The sequence below is a fragment of the Drosophila virilis genome, unplaced genomic scaffold, assembly GCF_030788295.1.
Source record: "Drosophila virilis strain 15010-1051.87 unplaced genomic scaffold, Dvir_AGI_RSII-ME tig00002251, whole genome shotgun sequence".
Lineage (NCBI taxonomy): Eukaryota > Metazoa > Arthropoda > Insecta > Diptera > Drosophilidae > Drosophila > Drosophila virilis.
Genome location: NW_027212903.1, coordinates 62,501 through 80,375, shown reverse-complemented (window position 1 = coordinate 80,375; position 17,875 = coordinate 62,501). Strand labels below are relative to the sequence as shown.

At 33.4% G+C, this 17,875-nt stretch overlaps 4 non-coding genes across 4 annotated transcripts in view; all 4 read right to left on the bottom strand.

The window, feature by feature from the left end:
- Positions 1-1,453: 1,453 nt before the first annotated feature.
- Positions 1,454-5,411, bottom strand: LOC116650191 (large subunit ribosomal RNA). The gene has a single exon (XR_004303176.1). It is a non-coding gene; the product is annotated as a large subunit ribosomal RNA (ribosomal RNA).
- A 363-nt stretch (positions 5,412-5,774) lies between these two features.
- Positions 5,775-5,953, bottom strand: LOC116650198 (5.8S ribosomal RNA). The gene has a single exon (XR_004303181.1). It is a non-coding gene; the product is annotated as a 5.8S ribosomal RNA (ribosomal RNA).
- A 535-nt stretch (positions 5,954-6,488) lies between these two features.
- On the bottom strand, positions 6,489-8,483 carry LOC116650183 (small subunit ribosomal RNA). The gene has a single exon (XR_004303168.1). It is a non-coding gene; the product is annotated as a small subunit ribosomal RNA (ribosomal RNA).
- Positions 8,484-14,331: 5,848 nt separating this feature from the next.
- Positions 14,332-17,875, bottom strand: part of LOC116650190 (large subunit ribosomal RNA) — a 3,958-nt gene continuing 414 nt past the window's right edge. The window contains exon 1 of the ribosomal RNA XR_004303175.1: positions 14,332-17,875. This exon is cut by the window's right edge and continues 414 nt beyond it. This is a non-coding gene — a ribosomal RNA (large subunit ribosomal RNA).

Genomic DNA, 17,875 nt, shown 5'->3' with positions numbered 1-17,875 from the left:
ATAACAATTCAATATAATTTTATATAAGTTGTTAAAGGTTATATATAATATATAAAGATTAATGTCATTTATAATTTTATTTGTATATTAATAATCATATATCAATATACAATATATAAAAATTTCATAGTCACAATTATTTTCCAATGTATTTTCGAAATGTCAAATTGTTATATTATTATTATTATATATACAGTTTAATGTTGTTTAAGTTACAATTTAATTATGTATGTTACAGAATAGTCTTCAATTTTTGTATTATTAATATTAAGATATACATTTCTTCACATCCAAGCAAAATTTCTGTATCACGTATCATATAAAATTTAAATATGTTTTAGAAGAGGCTAATAAGAATAGGAATAAAAAAATGTAAGTATTCTGTTTCTTCTGTATTTGATGATTTCCATCCGTCAATTCCATATTTTCTTGTATGTGTATGTATATATTTCAATATTGCATTATATGTTATATATATATATATATATATATATATATATATATATATATATATAACATATAATGCAATATATATATATATATTGTTCTATGCTTTCCTAAAAAATAATTGAAGTTTTAATACTGGTAACAATTTTATATATTTTTGTTCATCCAAAAATTTCAAAATATTGTATAGTTGTAAATATTGTTCTACGTTATATGCTCCCCTCTTCAATAATTATTGACGTTTTAATATAGGTATTGTTTATATAAATTTTTATATATTCCATCCGTCAATTCCATAATTTCACATATATATATATATATATATATCAATATTGCCTTAAGTATATTGTGTATATAAATATTGTTGTATGTTATACGCTCTCCTAAGTAATAATTGAAGTCTTAATTAGCTATGTATATATATATATATATATACTATATATTCCCATCCGTCAATTCCATAATTTCATATATATATATATATATATATATATCAATATTGCCTTAAGTGTTCATTGTATATATAAATATTATTCTATTCTATATACTCTCCTCAATAATAATTGAAGTTTTAATTCAGGTATGCGTGTATATATATTTTATATATTCCATCCGTCAATTCCAAAATTTCATGTATATATAAATACATATATATCAATACGGCTTTAAGTATTGTATATATATACATATTATTCTTTGTTATATGCTCTCCTCAATAATTATTGAAGTTTCAATATAGATATTGTGTATATATATTTTTATATATTCCATCCGTCAAATTCCATATTTTCATAAATATATATATCAATATTGTTTTAAGTATTGAATATATATATATTGTTCTATGCTACATATAAAATTTAATTGAAAGCAACGTAGATGAACAAATTTCGTAGAGTAGGCATACAAACATCAATAAATATATAACAATTATAAATTGATAATATATTTTAAGCGAATGTATAACCCAATTATACGAATTATGTTCGTCTAGTGTTACTTTTTTTCGAATCATCAAGCAAAGGATAAGCTTCAGTGGATCGCAGTATGGCAGCTGCTCAACCACTTACAACACCTTGCCTGTTACAAAAGTCGTTTACAATTGATTCTAGGCTTTGACATTGTATTAAATAATGTTTTAAAATATAACTAGCGCGGCATCAGGTGATCGAAGATCCTCCCAATTTACTATGTTATAAATAACATTGGCATCACATCCATTGTCGTTAATAAAACAAATTAAAAACTTTTAATGGTTTAGAAGCCATACAATGCAAATTGCCCCTTATTTATCATTGCAGTCCAGCACGGATACGACCTTAGAGGCGTTCAGGCATAATCCAACGGACGTAGCGTCATACCACTGTTCGCTCGAACAAGTATTGTGCCATTGGTCCGTACCTGCGGTTCCTCTCGTACTACGCAGGAATGCTGTCGCAACAACGTTTTGTCATTAGTAGGGTAAAACTAACCTGTCTCACGACGGTCTAAACCCAGCTCACGTTCCCTTGCATGGGTGAACAATCCAACGCTTGGTGAATTTTGCTTCACAATGATAGGAAGAGCCGACATCGAAGGATCAAAAAGCGACGTCGCTATGAACGCTTGGCCGCCACAAGCCAGTTATCCCTATGGTAACTTTTCTGACACCTCTTGTTAAAAACTCTTTAAACCAAAAGGATCGATAGGCCGAGCTTTTGCTGTCCCTGTGTGTACTGAACACCGAGATCAAGTCAGCATTTGCCCTTTTGCTCTATGTGTGGTTTCTGTCCGCACTGAGCTGGCCTTGGGACACCTCCGTTATTATTTGAGAGATGTACCGCCCCAGTCAAACTCCCTACCTGGCAATGTCCTTGAATTGGATCATACCTGAGTAATTGGAGTTATACCAAATTTTTAAATCAATAATACATAAATGCATTCTCTCATTAAAGAATTTGTTTGCGATTATATAACAAACTCGTGATACTTTGATCAAGAAGCTTGCATCAAAACCCAATACCATAAGACATAATAATTATATCCGTATAATGGCTAGGAAATGATACACGTTCCATTTAATCAAGTAAGTAAGGAAACAATAAGAGTAGTGGTATTTCATTGTCGATACCAAACCGAAGTCTAATATCTCCCACTTATTCTACACCTCTTATGTCTCCTTACACTGCCAGATTAGAGTCAAGCTCAAAAGGGTCTTCTTTCCCCGCTAATTATTCCAAGCCCGTTCCCTTGGCTGTGGTTTCGCTAGATAGTAGATAGGGACAGTAGGAATCTCGTTAATCCATTCATGCGCGTCACTAATTAGATGACGAGGCATTTGGCTACCTTAAGAGAGTCATAGTTACTCCCGCCGTTGACCCGCGCTTACTTGAATTTCTTCACTTTGACATTCAGAGCACTGGGCAGAAATCACATTGTGTCAACACCCGCTAGGGCCATCACAATGCTTTGTTTTAATTAGACAGTCGGATTCCCCAAGTCCGTGCCAGTTCTGAATTGATTGTTAATTGATAATCGTTATAATTTAAAAGAACTAATTGGTAGCCCAACTAGTATTCTTAAAAATTTTAGCAAGAAAGTTCCACAATTGGCTACGTAACTAAACTATCCGGGGAACAAGAAACTACCATAAATGATAGAAACTTTATTTACCCAGAACGAGCACATAAACCATGTTATTGTTTCCCAATCAAGCCCGACTATCTCAATCTTCAGAGCCAATCCTTATCCCGAAGTTACGGATCTAATTTGCCGACTTCCCTTACCTACATTATTCTATCGACTAGAGACTCTTCACCTTGGAGACCAGCTGCGGATATTGGTACGGCCTGTTGAGAAGTTTGCGTGTCCCCACCATAAATTTTCAAGGTCCGAGGAGAAAATATCGACACAACAGTATATGTCATGCTCTTCTAGCCCATCTACCATATCTCTCTGCGAAAGACTTCCATGGTAGTACGGCTATAAAACAGAAAAGAAAACTCTTCCGATACCTCTCGACGGCTTCTTTATGGTCGTTCCTGTTGCCAGGATGAGCACGAGGCCCATATTTAATAACAAACGGATACTCAACAGGTTACGGAATTGGAACCGTATTCCCTTTCGTTCAAAATTATTCAAGTGTATAAAAATCGGTTAGATGACAAATATATTTAGATTTTTCTTTACTTGAAAATTTTCGGCTTTCGCCTTGAACTTAGGACCGACTAACTCGTGATCAACCACTGTTCACACGAAACCCTTCTCCACTTCAGTCCTCCAAGGTCTCATTCGATTATTTGCTACTACCACCAAGATCTGTACCAATAGCGGCTCCATGCAGGCTTACGCCAAACACTTCTATGCACACCATTGTACCTTCCTACTCACTAAAGTTTCAAAATTTATATTACAAGTAATATAAACCATCTACTTTAGCGGTAATGTATAGGTATACAACTTAAGCGCCATCCATTTTAAGGGCTAGTTGCTTCGGCAGGTGAGTTGTTACACACTCCTTAGCGGATTTCGACTTCCATGATCACCGTCCTGCTGTTTTAAGCAACCAACGCCTTTCATGGTTTCTGTATGAGTTGTTAATTTGGGCACCGTAACATTACGTTTGGTTCATCCCACAGCGCCAGTTCTGCTTACCAAAAGTGGCCCACTGGGCACATTATATCATAACCTTAAACTTCATATCAAGAAAGTTAAGGTTCTTACCCATTTAAAGTTTGAGAATAGGTTAAGATCGTTTCGACCCTAAGGCCTCTAATCATTCGCTTTACCAGATAAGATTATTTTATACAACAGTTAAATGCACCAGCTATCCTGAGGGAAACTTCGGAAGGAACCAGCTACTAGATGGTTCGATTGGTCTTTCGCCCCTATACTCAATTCTGACAATCGATTTGCACGTCAGAACTGTTTCGGTCTTCCATCAGGGTTTCCCCTGACTTCAACCTGATCAAGTATAGTTCACCATCTTTCGGGTCACAGCATATATGCTCAAGGTACGTTCCAGTTAGAGGCATAAATAATATAAATATTATTATACATAACTATATAGAGCGCCCCGGGATTGCGTTAATTAACTATAAATAGTTAAAAAACTAATCCCATTAATAGTCAAGTTAATTACGCTATTAGGTTTATATCCCAATAACTTGCACATATGTTAGACTCCTTGGTCCGTGTTTCAAGACGGGTCCCGAAGGTATCCTGAATCTTTCGCATTGTTAATCATACAAATGCATATAATAAACACAAATATCAATGATAATTATGCCATTATATAATTCCGAAAAATTAACGCACTGTAATCATATAAATCTATCAGCACTTTATCAAATTTATATCTTTTATTTTATGTTAAAATGCCAAGCATATAATTCAAATAAGCAATCAGACATAATTTTATGATAAATATTTATGCTAATAGATTACAATGTCCTTATATGGAAAAAATGCACACTATTATTATAATATTGTTTAAAATATTACAATTCTAATGATGAATTTTCCATAACGGATATTCAGGTTCATCGGGCTTAACCTCTAAGCAGTTTCACGTACTATTTAACTCTCTATTCAGAGTTCTTTTCAACTTTCCCTCACGGTACTTGTTTACTATCGGTCTCATGGTTATATTTAGTTTTAGATGGAGTTTACCACCCACTTAGTGCTGCACTATCAAGCAACACGACTCTTTGGAAACACCATCTAGTAATCATTAACGTTATACGGGCCTGGCACCCTCTATGGGTAAATGGCCTCATTTAAGAAGGACTTAAATCGTTAACTTCTCATACTAGAATGTTGATGTTCCGTACACTGCATCTCACATTTGCCATATAGACAAAGTGACTTAGTGCTGAACTGATTTCTTTTCGCTCGCCGCTACTAAGAAAATCCTTGTTAGTTTCTTTTCCTCCCCTAATTAATATGCTTAAATTCAGGGGGTAGTCCCATATGAGTTGAGGTTGTATAAAACAATGTTAATTGAACATTATTTATTGTTCAATATAATGGATAATACTTTTGTTCTGAAGTTCCATAAATTTTACAACAATTCTTTTATCACACATCATTAATAAGAGGCAATTCTAGATTAAGGAAAAATATATTTTTCTTTTATGCTAGACATTCCTCAGTATTATTTGATTTGAAAAAAGAAAATATAATTCTTCAGTTTTCTCATACAAAATATACAATGAGTAGTACATCCATATATATATTAATATTATGAATAAATTTATGCATATCAGGGACACACATAATCTATCCAATAATATACCATATGCTTAAAACTTCGAAAAATTTTAAACAACTTAATTAGCAAAGTCTTACAACCCTCAACCATATGTAGTCCAAGCAGCACTATAAAATTAATTAAAGTACAAAACAGCATGGACTGCGATATGCGTTCAAAATGTCGATGTTCATGTGTCCTGCAGTTCACACGATGACGCACAGTTTGCTGCGTTCTTCATCGACCCATGAGCCGAGTGATCCACCGCTTAGAGTGATAATTTATATTGGTTTATTTCATTACGTCACAAATGTTTTTATTGAAAGAAATTAAAAATACACCATTTTACTGGCATATATCAATTCCTTCAATAAAATTGTTTATACCTAAATTGTGTTGCGAAATGTCTTAGTTTTACATATACTTTAAAAATATGGTATGAATAAAATTTTTATATAGATAGAAGAATAAAATATTTTTATAGAAATATGCAAAGCATTAACCTGAAAACAGGTACAACACATAAAATTTAGGTTGTTGCGTTTATATAATGTATGCGCATATAATAATGAACAATACATCTGTGCAACGCATGTATATTATGGTACATATACACGCAAGTTTTTCATCATTAAAACGCATAAACACAGACAAATCCCAAATTGAAAATGACAGATATTATATAAATATATATTAATTGGGAATAAGTATGTGTATATGTTTTTAAATGATTATTCATTTATATTCAGAAAAATTTTATATATTTCTATATATAAAATTGTTTTTATTAACGGAAATGAACATTATACAATAATGATCCTTCCGCAGGTTCACCTACGGAAACCTTGTTACGACTTTTACTTCCTCTAAATAATCAAGTTCGGTCAACTTTTGCGAAACAACCGCAACACACAAGGCGTCACAGTGATCACGTCCGGAGACCTCACTAAATAATTCAATCGGTAGTAGCGACGGGCGGTGTGTACAAAGGGCAGGGACGTAATCAATGCGAGTTAATGACTCACACTTACTGGGAATTCCAAGTTCATGTGAACAGTTTCAGTTCACAATCCCAAGCATGAAAGTGGTTCAGCGGTTTACCCGGACCTCTCGGTCTAGGAAATACACGTTGATACTTTCATTGTAGCGCGCGTGCAGCCCAGGACATCTAAGGGCATCACAGACCTGTTATTGCTCAATCTCATTATTGCTAGACGCAATTTGTCCATTTAAGAAGCTAGTGTCCTTATAATGGGACAAACCAACAGGTACGGCTCCACTTATATAAACACATTCAAACACAATAAACATTTTACTGCCACTATGAATGAAGGCTATATAAGCTTCAACACCATAATCCTGAAGATATCTATTTAATATATTTGAGTCTCGTTCGTTATCGGAATTAACCAGACAAATCACTCCACGAACTAAGAACGGCCATGCACCACCACCCATAGATTCGAGAAAGAGCTATCAATCTGTCTTACACACTTATGTTCGGACCTGGTAAGTTTTCCCGTGTTGAGTCAAATTAAGCCGCAGGCTCCACTCCTGGTGGTGCCCTTCCGTCAATTCCTTTAAGTTTCAGCTTTGCAACCATACTTCCCCCGGAGCCCAAAAGCTTTGGTTTCCCGGGAAGCGACTGAGAGAGCCATAAAAGTAGCTACACCCAATTGCTAGCTGGCATCGTTTATGGTTAGAACTAGGGCGGTATCTGATCGCCTTCGAACCTCTAACTTTCGTTCTTGATTAATGAAAACATCTTTGGCAAATGCTTTCGCTTAAGTTAGTCTTACGACGGTCCAAGAATTTCACCTCTCGCGTCGTAATACTAATGCCCCCAAACTGCTTCTATTAATCATTACCTCTTGATCTGAAAACCAATGAAAGCAGAACAGAGGTCTTATTTCATTATCCCATGCACAGAATATTCAGGCATTTGAAGCCTGCTTTAAGCACTCTAATTTGTTCAAAGTAATTGTACCGGCCCACAATAACACTCGATGAAGAGCACTAATGCAGGTTTTTAAATAGGAGGAATATATAAAAAAATACAAGTATTTAATTAAATATAAGAACTCCACCGGTAATACGCTTACATACATAAAGGTATAGTACTAACTACAATTGTAAGTTGTACTACCCGTATGAAGCACAAGTTCAACTACGAACGTTTTAACCGCAACAACTTTAATATACGCTATTGGAGCTGGAATTACCGCGGCTGCTGGCACCAGACTTGCCCTCCAATAGGTCCTTGTTAAAGGATTTAAAGTGTACTCATTCCAATTACAGGGCCTCGGATATGAGTCCTGTATTGTTATTTTTCGTCACTACCTCCCCGAGCTGGGAGTGGGTAATTTACGCGCCTGCTGCCTTCCTTAGATGTGGTAGCCGTTTCTCAGGCTCCCTCTCCGGAATCGAACCCTGATTCCCCGTTACCCGTTGCAACCATGGTAGTCCTAGATACTACCATCAAAAGTTGATAGGGCAGACATTTGAAAGATCTGTCGTCGGTACAAGACCATACGATCTGCATGTTATCTAGAGTTCAACCAATAAAACGATCTTGCGATCGCTTGGTTTTAGCCTAATAAAAGCACACGTTCCAAAAGGTCCGTGTTTTAATTGCATGTATTAGCTCTAGAATTACCACAGTTATCCAAGTAACTGTTAACGATCTAAGGAACCATAACTGATATAATGAGCCTTTTGCGGTTTCACTGTTAATTCGTGTGTACTTAGACATGCATGGCTTAATCTTTGAGACAAGCATATAACTACTGGCAGGATCAACCAGAATAATGTTTTTATAATTTGTATGTACAAAATAACATACATATTTACAAAATGTATTTACATTACAACTTAATATATTTTTGAATAAAAAATATACTATAGATATTAATGTTAAATATAAACGAATATGGCCATTGTTACATAGCATTTCATGTTCGTTAATTTACGTTTCACATTTTTTAAGATTCACCACATATTATATCTATATGAAAATATATACAATTCGTTCAAAAATATCTTTATATGTACACTTACTTAATATATATTTTATCACACATTGCTTAATACCATAATGGAATAAACACTTTAATTTTGATGACAAACTTGATAATTTATTTATATGTATAAATTATGCATGCATAACTTGCAAACATAATTATGCGATAAAAATATATTAAGTAAAACAAGTCACATACTATATTAAATAGTATGTAAAATGTTAAAGTTTCATTTATGACAAATATTTAAAATAATTACAAAAATTTTAGAAACTTTTTTTCCAGCGTACTAATCGTCCATACATCTGTATGAATCGAATTTCCACTGGATGCAATTGTTAAATTTTACGATAAAAGGAAACCCATTTGTTTACACGATGTAGTAACAATAAAATTATTACTAACAACACATCTTGGCTTGAAAGTTTCACAATTATCTTTTTTTCTTAATATCGTAAGCCAAATGTTATACAACATAACAAATAACGATATCTAACTCAAATAACGAGTATATGACAAACTTAAAATTATACGCTTTCAGCGTATAATGTGATGAGCACACACTGCTCACCATGAATAGGTTTTTTGACACATCATCTATAATGGCGATATTTTTTCCAAATGCTACCATTCACCTTAATGTCTTCGTGTACTAATTTAATAATACACTTTTATAACTTCATTATTCTTCTTATATAAACATAATTGACTTATGCCGGCAAGGCAACACTCCACAGTCATATGAATTTACCGTACTTAAAATTTTTCATATGACATGCCTTGCGCGACACCACTCCCTATATAGGTTTTTTGACACATCTTCTATAATGGCGATATTTTTTCCAAATGCTACCATTCACCTTAATGTCTTCATGTACTAATTTAATAATACACTTTTATAACTTCATTATTCTTCTTATATAAACATAATTGACATGCCGGTAAGGCAACACTCCACAGTCATACGAATTTACCGTATTTAAAATTTTTCATATGACATGCCTTGCGCGACACCACTCCCTATATAGGTTTTTTGACACATCATCTATAATGGCGATATTTTTTCCAAATGCTACCATTCACCTTAATGTCTTCGTGTACTGATTTAATAATACACTTTTATAACTTCATTATTCTTCTTATATAAACATAATTGACTTATGCCGGCAAGTCAACACTCCACAGTCATATGAATTTACCGTATTTAAAGTTTTTCATATGACATTCTTATATAAACATAATTGACTTATGCCGGCAAGTCAACACTCCACAGTCATATGAATTTACCGTATTTAAAATTTTTCATATGACATTCTTATATAAACATAATTGACTTATGCCGGCAAGTCAACACTCCACAGTCATATGAATTTACCGTATTTAAAGTTTTTCATATGACATGCCTTGCGCGACACCACTCCCTATATAGGTTTTTTGACACATCATCTATAATGGCGATATTTTTTCCAAATGCTACCATTCACCTTAATGTCTTCGTGTACTGATTTAATAATACACTTTTATAACTTCATTATTCTTCTTATATAAACATAATTGACTTATGCCGGCAAGTCAACACTCCACAGTCATATGAATTTACCGTATTTAAAGTTTTTCATATGACATTCTTATATAAACATAATTGACTTATGCCGGCAAGTCAACACTCCACAGTCATATGAATTTACCGTATTTAAAATTTTTCATATGACATTCTTATATAAACATAATTGACTTATGCCGGCAAGTCAACACTCCACAGTCATATGAATTTACCGTATTTAAAGTTTTTCATATGACATGCCTTGCGCGACACCACTCCCTATATAGGTTTTTTGACACATCATCTATAATGGCGATATTTTTTCCAAATGCTACCATTCACCTTAATGTCTTCGTGTACTAATTTAATAATACACTTTTATAACTTCATTATTCTTCTTATATAAACATAATTGACTCATGCCGGCAAGTCAACACTCCACAGTCATATGAATTTACCGTATTTAAAGTTTTTCATATGACATTCTTATATAAACATAATTGACTTATGCCGGCAAGTCAACACTCCACAGTCATATGAATTTACCGTATTTAAAATTTTTCATATGACATTCTTATATAAACATAATTGACTTATGCCGGCAAGGCAACACTCCACAGTCATATGAATTTACCGTACTTAAAATTTTTCATATGACATGCCTTGCGCGACACCACTCCATATATAGGTTTTTTGACACATCTTCTATAATGGCGATATTTTTTCCAAATGCTACCATTCACCTTAATGTCTTCATGTACTAATTTAATAATACACTTTTATAACTTCATTATTCTTCTTATATAAACATAATTGACATGCCGGCAAGGCAACACTCCACAGTCATACGAATTTACCGTATTTAAAATTTTTCATATGACATGCCTTGCGCGACACCACTCCCTATATAGGTTTTTTGACACATCATCTATAATGGCGATATTTTTTCCAAATGCTACCATTCACCTTAATGTCTTCGTGTACTGATTTAATAATACACTTTTATAACTTCATTATTCTTCTTATATAAACATAATTGACTTATGCCGGCAAGTCAACACTCCACAGTCATATGAATTTACCGTATTTAAAGTTTTTCATATGACATTCTTATATAAACATAATTGACTTATGCCGGCAAGTCAACACTTCACAGTCATATGAATTTACCGTATTTAAAATTTTTCATATGACATTCTTATATAAACATAATTGACTTATGCCGGCAAGTCAACACTCCACAGTCATATGAATTTACCGTATTTAAAGTTTTTCATATGACATGCCTTGCGCGACACCACTCCCTATATAGGTTTTTTGACACATCATCTATAATGGCGATATTTTTTCCAAATGCTACCATTCACCTTAATGTCTTCGTGTACTAATTTAATAATACACTTTTATAACTTCATTATTCTTCTTATATAAACATAATTGACTCATGCCGGCAAGTCAACACTCCACAGTCATATGAATTTACCGTATTTAAAGTTTTTCATATGACATTCTTATATAAACATAATTGACTTATGCCGGCAAGTCAACACTCCACAGTCATATGAATTTACCGTATTTAAAATTTTTCATATGACATTCTTATATAAACATAATTGACTTATGCCGGCAAGGCAACACTCCACAGTCATATGAATTTACCGTACTTAAAATTTTTCATATGACATGCCTTGCGCGACACCACTCCCTATATAGGTTTTTTGACACATCATCTATAATGGCGATATTTTTTCCAAATGCTACCATTCACCTTAATGTCTTCATGTACTAATTTAATAATACACTTTTATAACTTCATTATTCTTCTTATATAAACATAATTGACATGCCGGCAAGGCAACACTCCACAGTCATACGAATTTACCGTATTTAAAATTTTTCATATGACATGCCTTGCGCGACACCACTCCCTATATAGGTTTTTTGACACATCATCTATAATGGCGATATTTTTTCCAAATGCTACCATTCACCTTAATGTCTTCGTGTACTAATTTAATAATACACTTTTATAACTTCATTATTCTTCTTATATAAACATAATTGACTTATGCCGGCAAGTCAACACTCCACAGTCATATGAATTTACCGTATTTAAAGTTTTTCATATGACATTCTTATATAAACATAATTGACTTATGCCGGCAAGTCAACACTCCACAGTCATATGAATTTACCGTATTTAAAATTTTTCATATGACATTCTTATATAAACATAATTGACTTATGCCGGCAAGTCAACACTCCACAGTCATATGAATTTACCGTATTTAAAGTTTTTCATATGACATGCCTTGCGCGACACCACTCCCTATATAGGTTTTTTGACACATCATCTATAATGGCGATATTTTTGCCAAATGCTACCGTTCACCTTAATGTCTTCATGTACTAATTTAATAATACACTTTTATAACTTCATTATTCTTCTTATATAAACATAATTGACATGCCGGCAAGGCAACACTCCACAGTCATACGAATTTACCGTACTTAAAATTTTTCATATGACATGCCTTGCGCGACACCACTCCCTATATAGGTTTTTTGACACATCATCTATAATGGCGATATTTTTTCCAAATGCTTTTATTCATTTTAACGTTTTCATGTACTATTTTTATAACAATTCAATATAATTTTATATAAGTTGTTAAAGGTTATATATAATATATAAAGATTAATGTCATTTATAATTTTATTTGTATATTAATAATCATATATCAATATACAATATATAAAAATTTCATAGTCACAATTATTTTCCAATGTATTTTCGAAATGTCAAATTGTTATATTATTATTATTATATATACAGTTTAATGTTGTTTAAGTTACAATTTAATTATGTATGTTACAGAATAGTCTTCAATTTTTGTATTATTAATATTAAGATATACATTTCTTCACATCCAAGCAAAATTTCTGTATCACGTATCATATAAAATTTAAATATGTTTTAGAAGAGGCTAATAAGAATAGGAATAAAAAAATGTAAGTATTCTGTTTCTTCTGTATTTGATGATTTCCATCCGTCAATTCCATATTTTCTTGTATGTGTATGTATATATTTCAATATTGCATTATATGTTATATATATATATATATATATATATATATATATATATATATATATAACATATAATGCAATATATATATATATTGTTCTATGCTTTCCTAAAAAATAATTGAAGTTTTAATACTGGTAACAATTTTATATATTTTTGTTCATCCAAAAATTTCAAAATATTGTATAGTTGTAAATATTGTTCTACGTTATATGCTCCCCTCTTCAATAATTATTGACGTTTTAATATAGGTATTGTTTATATAAATTTTTATATATTCCATCCGTCAATTCCATAATTTCACATATATATATATATATATATATCAATATTGCCTTAAGTATATTGTGTATATAAATATTGTTGTATGTTATACGCTCTCCTAAGTAATAATTGAAGTCTTAATTAGCTATGTATATATATATATATATATACTATATATTCCCATCCGTCAATTCCATAATTTCATATATATATATATATATATATATATCAATATTGCCTTAAGTGTTCATTGTATATATAAATATTATTCTATTCTATATACTCTCCTCAATAATAATTGAAGTTTTAATTCAGGTATGCGTGTATATATATTTTATATATTCCATCCGTCAATTCCAAAATTTCATGTATATATAAATACATATATATCAATACGGCTTTAAGTATTGTATATATATACATATTATTCTTTGTTATATGCTCTCCTCAATAATTATTGAAGTTTCAATATAGATATTGTGTATATATATTTTTATATATTCCATCCGTCAAATTCCATATTTTCATAAATATATATATCAATATTGTTTTAAGTATTGAATATATATATATTGTTCTATGCTACATATAAAATTTAATTGAAAGCAACGTAGATGAACAAATTTCGTAGAGTAGGCATACAAACATCAATAAATATATAACAATTATAAATTGATAATATATTTTAAGCGAATGTATAACCCAATTATACGAATTATGTTCGTCTAGTGTTACTTTTTTTCGAATCATCAAGCAAAGGATAAGCTTCAGTGGATCGCAGTATGGCAGCTGCTCAACCACTTACAACACCTTGCCTGTTACAAAAGTCGTTTACAATTGATTCTAGGCTTTGACATTGTATTAAATAATGTTTTAAAATATAACTAGCGCGGCATCAGGTGATCGAAGATCCTCCCAATTTACTATGTTATAAATAACATTGGCATCACATCCATTGTCGTTAATAAAACAAATTAAAAACTTTTAATGGTTTAGAAGCCATACAATGCAAATTGCCCCTTATTTATCATTGCAGTCCAGCACGGATACGACCTTAGAGGCGTTCAGGCATAATCCAACGGACGTAGCGTCATACCACTGTTCGCTCGAACAAGTATTGTGCCATTGGTCCGTACCTGCGGTTCCTCTCGTACTACGCAGGAATGCTGTCGCAACAACGTTTTGTCATTAGTAGGGTAAAACTAACCTGTCTCACGACGGTCTAAACCCAGCTCACGTTCCCTTGCATGGGTGAACAATCCAACGCTTGGTGAATTTTGCTTCACAATGATAGGAAGAGCCGACATCGAAGGATCAAAAAGCGACGTCGCTATGAACGCTTGGCCGCCACAAGCCAGTTATCCCTATGGTAACTTTTCTGACACCTCTTGTTAAAAACTCTTTAAACCAAAAGGATCGATAGGCCGAGCTTTTGCTGTCCCTGTGTGTACTGAACACCGAGATCAAGTCAGCATTTGCCCTTTTGCTCTATGTGTGGTTTCTGTCCGCACTGAGCTGGCCTTGGGACACCTCCGTTATTATTTGAGAGATGTACCGCCCCAGTCAAACTCCCTACCTGGCAATGTCCTTGAATTGGATCATACCTGAGTAATTGGAGTTATACCAAATTTTTAAATCAATAATACATAAATGCATTCTCTCATTAAAGAATTTGTTTGCGATTATATAACAAACTCGTGATACTTTGATCAAGAAGCTTGCATCAAAACCCAATACCATAAGACATAATAATTATATCCGTATAATGGCTAGGAAATGATACACGTTCCATTTAATCAAGTAAGTAAGGAAACAATAAGAGTAGTGGTATTTCATTGTCGATACCAAACCGAAGTCTAATATCTCCCACTTATTCTACACCTCTTATGTCTCCTTACACTGCCAGATTAGAGTCAAGCTCAAAAGGGTCTTCTTTCCCCGCTAATTATTCCAAGCCCGTTCCCTTGGCTGTGGTTTCGCTAGATAGTAGATAGGGACAGTAGGAATCTCGTTAATCCATTCATGCGCGTCACTAATTAGATGACGAGGCATTTGGCTACCTTAAGAGAGTCATAGTTACTCCCGCCGTTGACCCGCGCTTACTTGAATTTCTTCACTTTGACATTCAGAGCACTGGGCAGAAATCACATTGTGTCAACACCCGCTAGGGCCATCACAATGCTTTGTTTTAATTAGACAGTCGGATTCCCCAAGTCCGTGCCAGTTCTGAATTGATTGTTAATTGATAATCGTTATAATTTAAAAGAACTAATTGGTAGCCCAACTAGTATTCTTAAAAATTTTAGCAAGAAAGTTCCACAATTGGCTACGTAACTAAACTATCCGGGGAACAAGAAACTACCATAAATGATAGAAACTTTATTTACCCAGAACGAGCACATAAACCATGTTATTGTTTCCCAATCAAGCCCGACTATCTCAATCTTCAGAGCCAATCCTTATCCCGAAGTTACGGATCTAATTTGCCGACTTCCCTTACCTACATTATTCTATCGACTAGAGACTCTTCACCTTGGAGACCAGCTGCGGATATTGGTACGGCCTGTTGAGAAGTTTGCGTGTCCCCACCATAAATTTTCAAGGTCCGAGGAGAAAATATCGACACAACAGTATATGTCATGCTCTTCTAGCCCATCTACCATATCTCTCTGCGAAAGACTTCCATGGTAGTACGGCTATAAAACAGAAAAGAAAACTCTTCCGATACCTCTCGACGGCTTCTTTATGGTCGTTCCTGTTGCCAGGATGAGCACGAGGCCCATATTTAATAACAAACGGATACTCAACAGGTTACGGAATTGGAACCGTATTCCCTTTCGTTCAAAATTATTCAAGTGTATAAAAATCGGTTAGATGACAAATATATTTAGATTTTTCTTTACTTGAAAATTTTCGGCTTTCGCCTTGAACTTAGGACCGACTAACTCGTGATCAACCACTGTTCACACGAAACCCTTCTCCACTTCAGTCCTCCAAGGTCTCATTCGATTATTTGCTACTACCACCAAGATCTGTACCAATAGCGGCTCCATGCAGGCTTACGCCAAACACTTCTATGCACACCATTGTACCTTCCTACTCACTAAAGTTTCAAAATTTATATTACAAGTAATATAAACCATCTACTTTAGCGGTAATGTATAGGTATACAACTTAAGCGCCATCCATTTTAAGGGCTAGTTGCTTCGGCAGGTGAGTTGTTACACACTCCTTAGCGGATTTCGACTTCCATGATCACCGTCCTGCTGTTTTAAGCAACCAACGCCTTTCATGGTTTCTGTATGAGTTGTTAATTTGGGCACCGTAACATTACGTTTGGTTCATCCCACAGCGCCAGTTCTGCTTACCAAAAGTGGCCCACTGGGCACATTATATCATAACCTTAAACTTCATATCAAGAAAGTTAAGGTTCTTACCCATTTAAAGTTTGAGAATAGGTTAAGATCGTTTCGACCCTAAGGCCTCTAATCATTCGCTTTACCAGATAAGATTATTTTATACAACAGTTAAATGCACCAGCTATCCTGAGGGAAACTTCGGAAGGAACCAGCTACTAGATGGTTCGATTGGTCTTTCGCCCCTATACTCAATTCTGACAATCGATTTGCACGTCAGAACTGTTTCGGTCTTCCATCAGGGTTTCCCCTGACTTCAACCTGATCAAGTATAGTTCACCATCTTTCGGGTCACAGCATATATGCTCAAGGTACGTTCCAGTTAGAGGCATAAATAATATAAATATTATTATACATAACTATATAGAGCGCCCCGGGATTGCGTTAATTAACTATAAATAGTTAAAAAACTAATCCCATTAATAGTCAAGTTAATTACGCTATTAGGTTTATATCCCAATAACTTGCACATATGTTAGACTCCTTGGTCCGTGTTTCAAGACGGGTCCCGAAGGTATCCTGAATCTTTCGCATTGTTAATCATACAAATGCATATAATAAACACAAATATCAATGATAATTATGCCATTATATAATTCCGAAAAATTAACGCACTGTAATCATATAAATCTATCAGCACTTTATCAAATTTATATCTTTTATTTTATGTTAAAATGCCAAGCATATAATTCAAATAAGCAATCAGACATAATTTTATGATAAATATTTATGCTAATAGATTACAATGTCCTTATATGGAAAAAATGCACACTATTATTATAATATTGTTTAAAATATTACAATTCTAATGATGAATTTTCCATAACGGATATTCAGGTTCATCGGGCTTAACCTCTAAGCAGTTTCAC